General features: G+C 42.8%; 1 protein-coding gene across 2 annotated transcripts in view; it reads left to right on the forward strand.

The window, feature by feature from the left end:
* LOC144599564 (ephrin type-B receptor 1) overlaps window positions 1–14,800 on the forward strand; it is a 424,097-nt gene that overhangs the window by 129,202 nt on the left and 280,095 nt on the right. The window lies entirely within an intron of this gene.

Raw genomic sequence — 14,800 nt, forward strand, 5'->3', positions numbered from 1 at the left:
AACCTGATGTAGAATGAATGTTTGTGCTGAGGGCCAAGAAACTATTTTTAAAGCAGTAGAATAGAAGAGAATAGGATAGGAAAGGTCATTGCTGTATAATCCTGAGGGACACAAAATGAGTAAGGAACCAACAAAACAAAAGCCATTTAGTAATGTCAAGCAAAGCCAGCAGAATGGAATCAATTGTAGGACTATCAATATGCCTTATTAAAAAGTACTGAGTGTGTGGAGGTTACAGCATTAAACATACTCATCTTTTCCGTAAACCTCTTGTCTTCCGAGAAGATGTGTGTGGAGTTGCCTCTGAGTAGGATCTCTGAAATTCCAAATCTGGAAGAGGTTGAGAATTTTATTTTTACTCTTCGTATTTTTTTTAAACTGTGGTTAATGGTGTCCATGGAATAGTGCATACATGCTAGATTCTTCCATTCATGCATTTCCTAATTAAGACGTCAAAGGTAGATCGTAAGAAACCTATCTAAGAGAGTTGTCTGAGACCAGAGGCCATTGGTTTAAGGTAGGTGTAAGATATTTAGTGCGGATCTGAAGATATATTTTTACTCAGAATGTGGTTGGAATCTGAAGTACACTGTCTGGTGAAGGAAGAGTCTCTCACATGTAAGAAGTAACTGAACGGGCAGTTGAATCATGAAGGCACAGTAGGTTACAGACCAAGTGTTGGCCAATGGGATTAGTATGGATAGGCTCTTAATGGTTGACAAAGACATTGTGAACAACTTGTTTCTGTATGGTACGACTGCCCTAATTAATTAATGAACTAACCTTGTCATAACCTGAATTAATGAAATAATGGCTGAATGACTCGTAGATTTTTGTTTGATTTGTGACATTCAGTGCAATTCTTAAATTGGTGAATCCAGCTTCACCGAAGGTGTAAATCTGGCAGTATTGGGTTGCTTTCACATCATAAACTGAAAGAACAAGTTGTCCCATTAATAGCTGGTTAGCAGCACAAGTTTTATGGACCTGACAAATGTAAGACATAATGGCATTATGATGGACGGGAAGCACAAGTGAAGTCAACTCTCTTAATTTTTTTAAAATATTATTAATTAAATGTGAGTTCATCTCACATGGAATTGGGACTCAGCCAAGAACTTCTTCATAGCTGTTGCTCAGCATTATCAAAAGTACTTCTGTGGAGTTTCTGCCACACGGCTGCTGAACTTACAACGGGGAAATAGATTCAGCTTCATGCAAGTCACTAGTTTAAATGTAGGAAAGAATTTGACCAGAATGTGTTGTTCAAAAGTTCTGGCAGTCACACTGCTTGGGAAAAGATACAAGTCATATGAATGGCCGGCATCTCCAGCCTCTGTTACAATTGAGGATAACCAATGACCAATAAGAAATATAAAATGAAGATAAAATGCTGATGGGCAATGTTTCTTTGGGGCTTTAATGTCTTCATTGTCTACAAAATAGAAACATAGTTGATGGTAATTGTAACTTTGGTATTGGCGTAGGTTTATCATTGTCACACGGACGGAGATAGAGTGGAAATCTTTGTTTTGCACGGACCAGGCAAGTCATACAATACATAAGTACAATCATATCAAATGCGAGTACAACAGGTGGTGCTAAAAAGAAAGGAAACAGAGAATATAGTATAGGAAAAAAACCTGCAGATGCTGGTTTAAATCGAAGGTAGACACAAAATGCAGGAGTAACTCAGCGGGTCAGGCAGCATCTTAGGAGAGAAGGAATGGGTGACGTTTCGGGTCGAGACCCTTCTTCAGACTGATGTCAGGGGAGGGGGAGGGACAAAGATAGGATGTAGTGGGAGACAGGAAGACAGTGGGAGAACTGGGAAGGGGGAGGGGAAAGGGAGGGACAGAGGAACTATCTGAAGTTAGAGAAATCAATGTTCATTCCGCTGGGGTGTAAGCTGCCCAAGTGAAATATGAGATGCTGCTCCTCCAATTTGCAGTGGGCCTCACAATGACAATGGAGGAGGCCCATGACAGAAAGGTCAGACAGGGAGTGGGAGGGGTAGTTGAAGTGCTGAGCCACCAGGAGATCAGGTTGGTTAAGGCAGACTGAGCGAAGGTGTTGCGTTTGGTCTCGCCGATGTAGAGAAGTTGATATCTGGAACAGCGGATACAATAGATGAGGTTGGAGGAGGTGCAGGTGAACCTCTGCCTCACCTGGAAAGACTGTTTGGGTATCATAGCCACAGGAAGTACAGATAAAAAGAAGTGCAAAGGCCACACAATGTAGATTGGGAGGTCGGGAATTTATCCGGGGCATATGAGAGATCCTCTCAATAGTCTGATAACTATGTGCTGGTACACGCTCTCAAGATTTTGTACCTTCTTCCTGACGGGAGAGGGGAAAAGGGAGAATGACTGGGGTGTGATTGATCCTTGATTATGTTGGTGCTTCACTGAAGCAGTGTGTAATGTAGGTGGAGTCAATGGAGGGTGGGGGAGGCTGGTTTGTGTGATGGACTGGGCAGCATCCACAAGAGCATCCACAACTCTCAGCAATATTTTGGGGGTCTTTGATCCATACTCAGTACCTTGACTTATGAAGGCCAATGTACTGGAGCACTTTTGACAACCCAATCTACCTGAGATACTACTTTCAAAAAACCATGTACATGCGCTCCGTGATCCCTCTACTCTACAACACTCCCCAAGGCCCTGCCATTCATTGTGAAGGTCCTGCCCTGCTTTGAATTTCCAAAATGCAACACCTCCCACTTATCTGCATTAAACTCCATTAGCCATTCCTCAGCCCACTTGCCCAACTGATCTTGCTGTATTTTTGATAACCATCTTCACTATCTATGATACCACCCGCTTCAGTGTCACTTACAAACCTTACTGATCATGCCTTGTACATTCTCATCCAAATCATTGATGTAAACCACAAACAGCAATGGGGCCCACACCAATCCCTGAGGCACACTACTAGCCTCCAGTCAGAAAATTAACATCACCCTTTGCTTCCTTCCATTAAGCCAATTCTCTATCCACTTTGCTAGCTCTTCCTGGATCCCATGCAATTTAAGAGATGCTACCCAGCCCGCTGAGTTACTCTAGCATTGTGTCTACCTTACCAAATGCCTTGTTGAAGTCCATTTGGACAACATTTATGGCTTTGCCCTCATCAAACTTTTTGGTTACTTCTTCAAAAAACTCAATCAGATTTGTAAGACACGATCTCCTACACACAAAATTATGCCAGCTCTCTTTAATCAGCTTCTGAGTTACTCCAGCACTTTGTGAATAAATGTCCATGTACAATCCTCCATCTTTGCTGCTCTTGTGTAAGATCATTATCCCAACACAGAATGTAGTTCTAGCAATCAATTCTTCCCCCCCCCCCCCCCCACAATCCTGTTTGTCTTTTATGTCCATTTCAAACGGTGCTGGCACGCAGATTAGTCTTATTGATTTGTCTTAAAGGAGGCATTTTAACAAGCTCAACCTCTTGTGCCACAACGCCGTATAATGCTAGCAATGTTTAGAAGCAGACATCTCCAATTCAGCAGTAGTTGGACACGATTAGCGCACTCTTATCTCGATCGGATATAATTTCTTCATCTCGATTCCATCTCTTTCAATTGAACCTGCTGATTCCAAATGTGCTATAAATGGGCACTTCTATCATCAGACCTGGATTCTGCTGACATGTATTTATTGGCCTTGTGAGATTTTTCAAACCTCCTCTCCTCTTGCACATTGCAGTTCCCTTTGAAGCATGAACAGCAAATCCCTCTCAGGAAGCCATGAAAGTTGAGGTAATTTGAGCATCAGATCCTTTTCCCATTTCCAGGACAGGCGGAGGTTTGCTTTTGGTGACTGAGAGACATCCTGCGCATTCTGATGATGAACCTCCCACAGTAAGTTGACTAGTGAGTGTCATGAATTAGCAGCCAGTGTGAGGGCAGAACAGAGTGCTGACAACAAACCTCAAACGTCACCTATTTCTTTTCTCCAGAGATGCTGTCTGATCCGCTGAATTACTCCAGCTTTTTGTGGCTAACCTCAGAGTCAGTGTTGATCTGTGCAGAAGGTGCCATAGCAATTATTAAACTTGGATTGTTGGAGGTCAAGTTCCACAGGAAGGTGCTACCTGCTGAGCAGGCTGCATACATGTATAAATAGGGGAGTATATCATCAAATGTCAAGTCGATTTTCTTGTCATATGCACAGGTTCGGTGAGGTATAGGCACAATGAAAATCTTGTTTCCAGCAGCATCACACACACAGACAACACACAGATCATCAATTATTTATAAATTATACAAGTGTGTGAAAAGAAAAAGACTGTGCAAGTAAAACATTCACAATAAAACACAAATAGAAAACGAGTCCATGGTAGCGATGTTCTGCTGTGTTCTAGTGCCGAGGATTAAAGTTGTGCGAGGCGGCACGGTGGCGCAGCGGTAGATTTGCTGCCTTGCGGCGAATGCAGCGCCGGAGACCCGGGTTTGATCCCGACTACGGGTGCTGCCTGTACGGAGTTTGTACGTTCTCCCCGTGACCTGCGTGGGTTTTCTCCGAGATCTTCGGTTTCCTCCCATACTCCAAAGACGTAAAGGTTTGTAGGTTAATTGGCTTGGTAAATGTAAAAATTGTCCCTAGTGGGTATAGGATATTGTTAATGTGCAGGGATCGCTGGTCGGCGTGGGCCGAAAAGGCCTGTTTCCGCGCTGTATCTCGAAACTAAGTTCAAGAACCTCATCGTCGTAGGGAAAGTAACTGTTCCTGAACCTGGTAGTGTAGGACTTCAGGCTTCTGTATCTCCTGCCTGACCGTGTGACGTGACCTTTATAGGTTATTATATTATACCAGGCATTTCTGTTTAGTTAACAACCACTGTCTTCAGTTAAGGTTTTGGCTGCCTGTCGCTTTGTCTCTGTGTATCTCCTAACGTGAGCCGCAATACAAAGGAACAACGGACACTATAATTACAGGATGATTCAATTCCATGTGCTTGCAGGAATTTGTAAAGGAAATACAAGCTACAGCAGTCTCATCCCACCCCCATCAATGCCACCACTTCCAGGCTTGCTCACCTGCATGTTTGACTTGGCCTCGGCTCTTCATGTGGGAGATCAACTCGTGTTTCAAACAGGTGCTGACAAGCATTTCAGTGTCAGTAATGAATGATCCCTGCCAAATGAAGAGGCCTTCTCTCACCTGTTACATTGATTTTACATGAGTGTATCTTCCCTTAAAAAAAAAACCTGATATTCATGAGTGACAATTTAATTAGTGCTTTTGGAGACCAGAGTCCCATTTACTCTGAGCTCTATTTTCACTGCTCTGGTTAACAGGATCTGACAAATTCCTGTTTTTAATGCATCTGTTAATCAGTTTAAAATAACACAAGAGTGGGGCAAGAGTTAATGAATGCAGAACATAAAACAGGGCCAACTTTGTATGACGGTTGTGGAAGGTAACAGCAATGAATCAAAACTACCTGTACAGGCCAAACACATTCTTTGACCAGGCCCTGACCTATTCTACACTCTCAGGGTCATGTTGCTTAGCAACCAAGGATACTCTGCAATCGAGTGAGTCTGGTCACAGTCCATTTTAAGCGTTTTGGCTGAAGATGGGTTGTGGAAGGGAGTAGTTGCAGCTCACCAACAAAGTCAGTTGAATAATTTTAAGCTTAACAAAAGATTATTGATTACCGTGCAAGCTTAGCTGTCAACACAATGGTCGACAAAGGAATTGCACTTGGATGTGTTCACAATAAATACCAATAGTGTGCTTTCAGAATGAGGTACACGTAAATAGATACTTGAAATTCAAATTTATTTTTCTTTCAGGCCTGCGTGAGTTTGTGGCAGTCTTTTCTATGATATCCACTAACGTTACTGAAATGAATTTGCCGTGGTGCATGAACTCAGAGCTAAACATCTATGGAGTCGGGTAGCTGGTATACAGTAAGATGGAGCAATCAGATATAAGCAGTCAGGGTTACCCTGCGCGATATTTCAAGTGAGAAATGGGCTACTTTCATGTGTCCGATGGAATCAACAATCACTTCATTCAGCACCAGCAAAATACTTCAGAAGGAAGATGTGACTTCTACTTCGCCGTGCTACTGGCTGTGCTTCTACTTTGCAATTGAGAAGCACACACACTGTATAATTTAGGCGTTAACTATGTATTGCTACATTACCATTGTCCAATGCATTTGCTTTACATGGACTCTTCTATATGCAGTGTTGTGCTGTGCTGTCATTTAGCTGCTGCTGTCAATTCACTGCTTGTGTTGGGAGATGCTCTGGTTTTCATGTCTTCAGATAATCAACCTCACTTGTTGGATATGGTCAGTCTTTGGGGAAGCATGAGCAAGCTGCTCAGACATTGGAGTAGATCTATACATGTCTTTTCCTCAGCACTTTTCTTCTTACCTCAATAAAAAAATATTTATTTTGACCTTGGAAGCTCCAATATTCCCAGTGGTGTTTTCTGATTTCACTCCTGAGTAGATTGGTGCCTTTGTGCATTTTATGATTAGATGAAATAATCTCTTCACATCAAATCTCTACTCTTCCATATTCTGAGGGAATTGGACAGGGCAAGTGACTGAAGAGTCAGTTGTTAAAGCTTTTGGGATAAGCGGCCACAATTCTATGGGCTTGGTTTTGTGCATAGAGGATCGCAAATTTGATTGAGTTTTTTGAAGAAATTACCAAAAAGATTTACAAGGCCAGGGCCAGAGATATAGTCTATATGGACATCAACGTTGATAAAGTCCTGTGTGGTAGGCTACTCTGGAAGGTTAGATCGCATGTGATTTAGGGAGTGCTAGCTAACCAGATACAGAATTGACTCCTTGGTAGGAAATAGAGGGTGTTGGGGAAGGATTTTGTTCAGACTGGAGGCCTGTGACTAATAAATAGCATGTCTCAGGAATTGCGGCTGAACCCATTGCTTTTTTTGTGGTTTATATCAATGATTTTGACAAGAATGTACAAGGCATGATTATTAACTTTGTGGATGATGTAAAAGTAGATTGTATCGGAGGCAGTGAAGATGATTATAAAGAATTACGGTGAGATCGTGATCAGCTGGCCAATGGGCCGAGGATTGGTAAATTGAGTTTAATTCAGATGGGCGAGGTGATGCCTTTTGGCTAGTCAAACCGTGGCAGGACCTGCACTGTGAATGTAAATGATAGGGTGTTGTAGAACAGAGAGATCTAGGTGTTCAAGTAAATAATTCTCTGAAGGTGATATCACAGGTAGATCGGGTGGTGAAGAAGGCTTTTAGCACATTGGCCTTCATCAGTCAGGGTATTGAGTATAGAAGTTGGGAAGTTATGTTACAGTTGTACAAGACATTGGTGAAGCCACACTTGGAGTATTGTGTTCAGTTTTGGTCACCTTGCCATTAAGCTGGAAAGAATGCAGAGAAGATTTACGAGGATGTGGCAGGACTCAAGGGACTGAGCAATAGGGAGCAGGTGGACGGGCTAGGACTTTTTTTTCTTAGCATGCAGGAAGCTGAGGGATGATCTTACTGATGTGTATAAAATAATGAAGGGAATGGATAGGGCGACTGAAATTATTTCTCAGGATAGGATAATCAGGAACTAAAGGGCAAAGGTTTAAGGTGAGGGTGTTGAGAATTGCAAAGCTGCACCCCAGGAGCCCTTGATAAGCGGACAGAAGGAGAGGATTACTTTCAAAGTACCCGTTCACCAGACCCATCCGTGGTTACCAAATGGACCTCATCAACCATCTTCAGAAGCTACTAAATTGTCGTGGAAGCAAATCATTCTCGATTCTCGTGTTCTGCTGAGAAGATGTTGTGAGGCCATGGAATCACAACTGACTGCAGGAAAGTTGATGAGCTTCTGATTTTGACCTTCCATCTCCCACAGCAGATTGTCACCATGCTCCTCCCTCATGCTCTTACCCCCAAGCTCCCAAGGGAGCTCCCAACCCCCAAGAAGCCAAGGATTTTCACATGCATCTGCAGCACAGCGCGAGTATGAGCGTGTGCATGTATCAACTTCAGTGTGAGTGTGCATGGATCAGTGTGAGTATGTGTGAGTATACATACGCATGCGTAAGTGTGTGACTGCAAAACAGGTGAGTGTGTGGGTGAATGTGGATGTGACAGTGTGAGCGTGAATGATTATAAAGAATTACAGTGAGATCTTGATCAGCTGGGCAATGGAATGAGCATGACTGCGAGTGTGACTTGGGTGTGTGACTGTGACACTGATGTTTTTATAGTTACAGATCAACATTCACACACAGCCATACTCATTCACTCTCACACTGACACATCCCCATTCACCCGCGCACACACCCGTATACTCACACTCATATATAAACACTCACTCCACACTGATGTCGATACGTGTGCACGCGCTCGTTCCCGCACTGTAATGCATGATGTATGTTAAAAATGCTCGGTGCATTGCCCAGCATGCACACATCAGATTTTGGTCACCGCATGGCAGTCCAACCTCACTGTCTTGTAGGACCCACTTTGAAGTCAGGAGCTCAGTGTTTCTCATGGTCACGCGGTGCTCGCCTCAGCAACAACATCCCAGCCGAAGTATCTGGATAATAGTGGAGTCTCAGTCAGTTCCATTCAGAGTTCTGCTTTCTGCCTCCAGGTTTGTTCTGTGGGATCTGGGATCTCATTGTTGCTGCCAATAGTTCCTTCTCAATTGTAATTGTAATTGGGATGTAACTGCATCTGTAAAACCAAATTGCGCAGTCACAGCCATATGTCCAGCTTTAGAGTTGGTTGGAGTCAGTGCTTCTTTTTTGTAGCCGAAGGTGCTGGCACATATATTGTCCCTTGCTGCTGATGTTTGTGGTGATCATCGTTTGTGGTGATCATCATCATTAATTCCAAGAAGAAAATATACAAGTAATGTCATGACCCTTATCAACATTGATGTACAGAAGGATCTTGGGATCCAAGTCCATAACTCCCTGAAATTGGCAACATAAGTTGGGGTACTGATTGAGAATGATCAGCCATGATCACATTGAATGGCAGTGCTGGCTCGAAGGGCCGAATGGCCTCCTGCACCTATTGTCTATTGTCTATAAGAATATAGCGTGGCAAAGAATGCATATGCAATGCTTGCTTTCATATTTCGAGGCACTGAGTATAAGAGGGATGATGGCTGACGCAAATATGACAGTGCCACGTTCAAGACGTTTGGATAGACATACGGATATGTAGGGAATAGAAGGATATGGATCATATGCCGGTAGATGTGAATTGGTCTTGGCATCATGTTTGGCACAGACATTATGCGGCTGAAGGGCCTATTCTTGTGCCACACTGTTCTACGTTCTATAAGTTGCTTAATTTGTTTAAGTGCCTGAGTGCCTAATTTAATTAATACATATTATTTTAAAACATTAGTAATCTTTTTGTAATATTAATAATTTTAAAGATGTGAAAATCTTATCTATTTACAGTTTTAGAGGTGGCAGCATGCCGTATCGGCCGGTAACATCACAAATAAATGCACTGGTTGTAGTGAAGCTTTACAGGCACCAGGAGTCACCATCCTTGCCTGGCTCCAAAGGGATAACAATTTTATTAGTATTTGTTTATTATTGCCCTGAGATAAACTGAGTCCAAGTGCACTGAGATGCAGTGAAAACTAGTTGAAGCGCCTTCCTGTGAAATCAGACTGTACATGAATACAATCAAGCAGAGAGCAAACTACTAGAGTGCAAAATGTGGACACGTAGGAGTAAGCTCAGTTGGAAGGCTGTCTCCAAGGGGATATGCAAGGATGATTACTTCATATCATTATCGTGGTATGTTTTATTTGACTGTAAATGTAAAAAATTGTGTTCATTAATTTTTTTTTCATAAATTCAATCCAGCATTCAATAAGATTGTACCTTGGCAGAGCAAAGCCACTGCTCCGTTTTCCTGCCTGTTCACAATGGGCCCCAATCCTCACACAGACTAAAAATCTCACAGTCCAAGCCTTGAATGCGTACAGTGATTCGACTTCCACAGTGAATTCCAAAGACTTGCAGGTTTCTGAAGAGGTTCCTGTTTATCTCCATCTAATGTAACAGAGATTATGCCCCTTGTACTAAACACTCCCCAGCAGTGAAGACCTTCTCTCAGCTTCCACCCTGTCTCGCCCCTCAGAACGTGATATGTTTCAGTAAGATCGCCTTGTTCTTAACTTCATGGATGATAGGTCAATTTTGCCTTGTCTTTAATGATAAGATGAACACTTTTTGTTCCAAGAATCGATTTTTGATATGCATAGCCTGAGGCAACCGCATCCGTGCTTAAATACAGAGATCAAAACTACACACACTATTCCACGTATGACCAACCAATACTCTCTGCAGTTGTAAGAAGGCTCCATTCTTTTATACTCCATCCTTTTGCATGAAAGGGAACATTCCATGTGCCATATGAATTATTGCTGCATTTACAACTAACCTCCCCTGGCTTCACCTAGACCCGCATTGATTTCTTCTCTCCTCCTCCACCTATATTCCTTTCTCTGGTTTCACAATTTGCAACCCTTCAATCCTTTTGTCTTACACCTTTTTTCATCTCTGGCCTTTATTCCACGGTCTGCTTCTCGCAACACCCTCCTCGCTTATCTTCACCTCCAAGCCAATTTGCCTGCCACACTTGGTCCTGTTCCTCCTCTCTGCTAGTCCCCCTCCCCCCCCCCCACCCACACAATCAGTTTGAAGAAGGGTCCTGACCTGAAACGTCATCTATTCACGTTCTCCAAATATGCTCCAATGACCCACTGACCTACGCCAGCATGTTATGTCCTTTTTTTCGTAAACCAGAATTCGCAGTTACTTATTTCTACATTTTGCCTACTCCACTACAAATGAACCCATGTGTCTCTTGTGCAAGAGAACTTGGACATCCCAAAACATCACCATGTATTTACCTCACACCATTTTAACAATATTCTGTGGTCTATTCTTCATACCATTGTGGACAACCTCATACCTGAGCAGACACACCTGCTGCCTCAGCTCCATTGAGCTGGATACAATTCTGACCTTCGATGCTATCTGGGTGGAGTTTGCGTGCTCTCCCCATGACCACATGGGTTTCCCACTGATTCTCCGGTATCCTTCCACTTCCCAAAGAATTGTAGATCAGTAGGTTAATTCGGCCACTGTAAATTATTGCTATCTTGTGGGTGAGGGGTAGAATCTCGAAGAAGAATTAGTTGTGGATGGTATTGCTCAGCGAGCAGCATAATCTTGATGGGCCAAAATGGTCTTCTTCTACGTAAGGTCGTAAGATTCTGTGGAAAAAAAATCCTCTCAATATACTCCATCTGCATCTCTTTGTCTACTCATTCAGCCTATCCATACACTTTGGAGTCATCCATTTTATTAAAAAAATCGAGTAAACTAGGATACTTTACAAGGAGACACTTGATCCCTTTATCTGAACCATTGATATAGTTTGGATTTTTTTTGGCACAGCATCAAGCCTTGCCAGGCTGAATGTGACCCATTGTCTGACTCTGATTATGTTACCCTACCCTGTATCCAAGCTACTACATTACCCCCAGTGTGACAAACGTTTGTGGGGTCACTTTCTATCTGGTAATCTACGCGGCACCTTTTGGAATTTTAAACCCACTGTAACAAATTTATTAAATATGATTTTCCTCTCAGGGAAGCATGCTGACCTTCCTTAATCATGTCATGTTTTTTCATTATCACATCCTTTTTAATGGATTCCAGCATATTCCTGACAATTGATGTTTTACTAATCGGCCTTGAGTTGCTTGCTTTCAATCACCCTCCTTCCTGTGGCAGTTTAGACTGTGTGTGAGCAACCGTGTGTGTTTTAGTATGCTTGTGTGATGTCGGTGTATGGATAACAGCTGAAGCCTTGGGTCTTGGGCAATTCTTTTCACAAAGAGGGTGATGGGTATGTGGAATGAGCTGCCTGAGGAAGTAGTTGAGGCAGGTACAAGAACAACATTTAAAAGACATTTGGACAGACGCATGAATAGAAATGATTTAGTGGGAGGAGGGCCAAATGTGGGCCCATAGGACTACCTTAGATGGGGATATGGATGAGTTGGGACAAATGGCCTGTTTCCGTGCTGTGCGATCTATGATTCTACAGTGCAGTCAACTGCAGGTATGAACAAACAATTGCATCTGTATTTAGGTGTGTTTTGTGCTTTTAATTGGAGTTTCTATAACTGGAAACATAGCCAGACACAGTCAATGCAGTGACAATGGCACGAGTACTGCATCCTGTCTCTGTCAGGGTATCTGTCTTGTAAGGTATACTGCTTATAACAGCCGCCTGCTAACACTTCCTTACCTACAGTATGTAATCTTTCTAGAGTCATAGAATTGTACAGCATGGAAACAGCCCATGTAGCCCAACTAGTCCATGACGAAAAATGGGTGCACTTCCCAATTAGTCCCATTTACAGCACTTGGTCCATAGTCCTCTACGATGAGGCAGACGAAGAGCATGTAAGGAGTGAAAAGGACGATCCAAGAAGACGATGTTCGAGGAAATGTTAGCTGGGCCTAAGCGATCTCCCGGTTGCTAAATACTTTAACTCCCCCTCCCATTCCCATACTGGCCTTGCTGTCCTGGGCCTCCTCCACTGTCAGAGTGAGACCAAACGCAAATTGAAGGAACAGCACTTCATATTTCGCTTGGGCAGCTTGCAACCATGTGGTATGATTTTTGATTTCTCTAACTTCAAGTAACCATTGCTTTTCGTCTCTCTCCATCCGTCCTGCACCCTAGTTCTCCATCTAGTTTCACTGTCCACCTGATTAATTTTACTGTTTGTACGCCTCGTTGTCACCTTACCCTCAGCCGACAGTGAACCGTTGTATATTTCCTTGACCACTGTCTGCTGTCACACCTTTCGTGCCCTTTGTATCCTTCCATATCTCTATTTTTCCCTCTCCCCTGGCTCTCAGTCTGAAGAAGGGTCGCGACCTGAAATATCACCCATTCCTTCTCTCCAGAGATGCTGCCTGTCCCACTGAGTTACTCCAGCATGTTGTGTGTCTCTCCGCGGTGTAAACCAGCATCAGCAGTTCCTTCATACACATAAGAACGGCTTGAACCTTCCTGTCACGAGTCAAGAAAAAGCCACTGCTTGCCTGTGATTACCAAATGATCTTGTCCTACAGTGGGCTGCCTGCACCGTGCAGAATTCCTGGTGCTTGATGAGGCCCACTGTCACATTAGAAACCAAAAGCTGTGCACATGACTCCACAGAAAGGAACGGATATTGTTGATTTAAGCAACCTGCCATTGCACATCAATTTATAGCAGCTGGAGTACATCATTAAGGCAGAGATTCTGAGGCAAGAAATGCATGCCCAGTAAGTAATAGGCATGAGGAGGGAATGCATGTGTAACGAGGGGCAGTAGGATGTACTTCAATCACACAATCTAGGCAATTCAAGGTTAAACTGTATCAACATCCACACACCTTGATTTTATGATTCTTGCGTTCATGCCCAACAAATATGACCAGTTCTGCTTCTCAAATCTTCACCTGCGTTCCTCATCCTCAGACCATAGAACAGTACAGCATGGGAATGGGCCCTCTGACCCGCAATGTGTGTGCCAAACATGATGCTAAGTTAAACTGATCTGATCTGCCAGTACACGAGGAAACACTTTTTCACCCAGAGAGATGTGAATCTGTGGAATTATCTGCCACAGAAGGCAGTGGAGGCCAATTCACTGGATGTTTTCAAGAGAGAGTTAGATTTAGCTCTTAGGACTAAAGGAATCAACGGACATGGGCAAAAAGTAGGAATGGGGTACTGATTTTAGATTATCAGCCATGATCATACTGAATGGCTCGAAGGGCCGAATGGCCTACTCCTGCACCTATTTTTCAATGTTTCTATGATCCATATCCCTCTAAGACGGTAGTGGTAATTTCTTTTTTCTCTCAGAAAGTTCTGAGTCTTTGGAATGCACTGTCCCAAAGAAGGGGGAAAACAGAGTCTGATAGGGTCAGCCATTTCCTGATTATTCTTTCCATCGTTTCTTAAATATTGGGCCACCTTTGCTATTCTTCAATCCACATGAATAATTTCAAAATCTATAGACCCCTGGAACATAACACAATAGCTTCCACCATCTGGAGTGAGGAGCTAAAAGATTAGTTTAAAAAAACAGCACAAGAGATGTTGGTGAGATTGAAAAATGATCAATCATCAATCTACATACAACTTCCTATCAATTCTGCTGTTAAACTACTGAATCCATCGCTTCTTTCACTGCTTCCCAGAGATGCTGCTACAAACTCAACTACTTCATTCAGTTATTCCATTATTACACTTCAGTATTTTTTCTCTGCAAATTGCAGTACAAATCATGCACCATTCTGCTGTTTTGCACCGGTCCTCATTAATTGTTGTCTCTATCATTACCATGTATACTGTTTACTCTGTCAGCTTCATGTGAACAAGGAATTTCATTGCACCCTGGTGTACACAACAGTAAACCAACTTGAATTTGATCTGAACCCTTGATTGTTTAATATAGCTGGCAGATATTTGTACAACTTCTTCTGTGAAAACAGGCATAAAATAATTCAATTCCTCTCTCATTTCCTTATTTCCCATTTTTAATTTGCCATTCTCTGGCAGTGCCCAACGTTTGTCCTCACTTGCCCTGTCACTTTTGACGATTGTAACATTTTTATGTTTCTCACACTCTGTCCAGTTTTCATCAAATTCTTATTTATCTTTTGTCAAGCTCTGTAATGCTCACCATCCTCAAAGCTATTGGTGTTTCTGGCATACACA

This window comes from Rhinoraja longicauda, chromosome 13 (assembly GCF_053455715.1).
Source record: "Rhinoraja longicauda isolate Sanriku21f chromosome 13, sRhiLon1.1, whole genome shotgun sequence".
NCBI classification, from domain to species: Eukaryota; Metazoa; Chordata; class Chondrichthyes; order Rajiformes; family Arhynchobatidae; genus Rhinoraja; species Rhinoraja longicauda.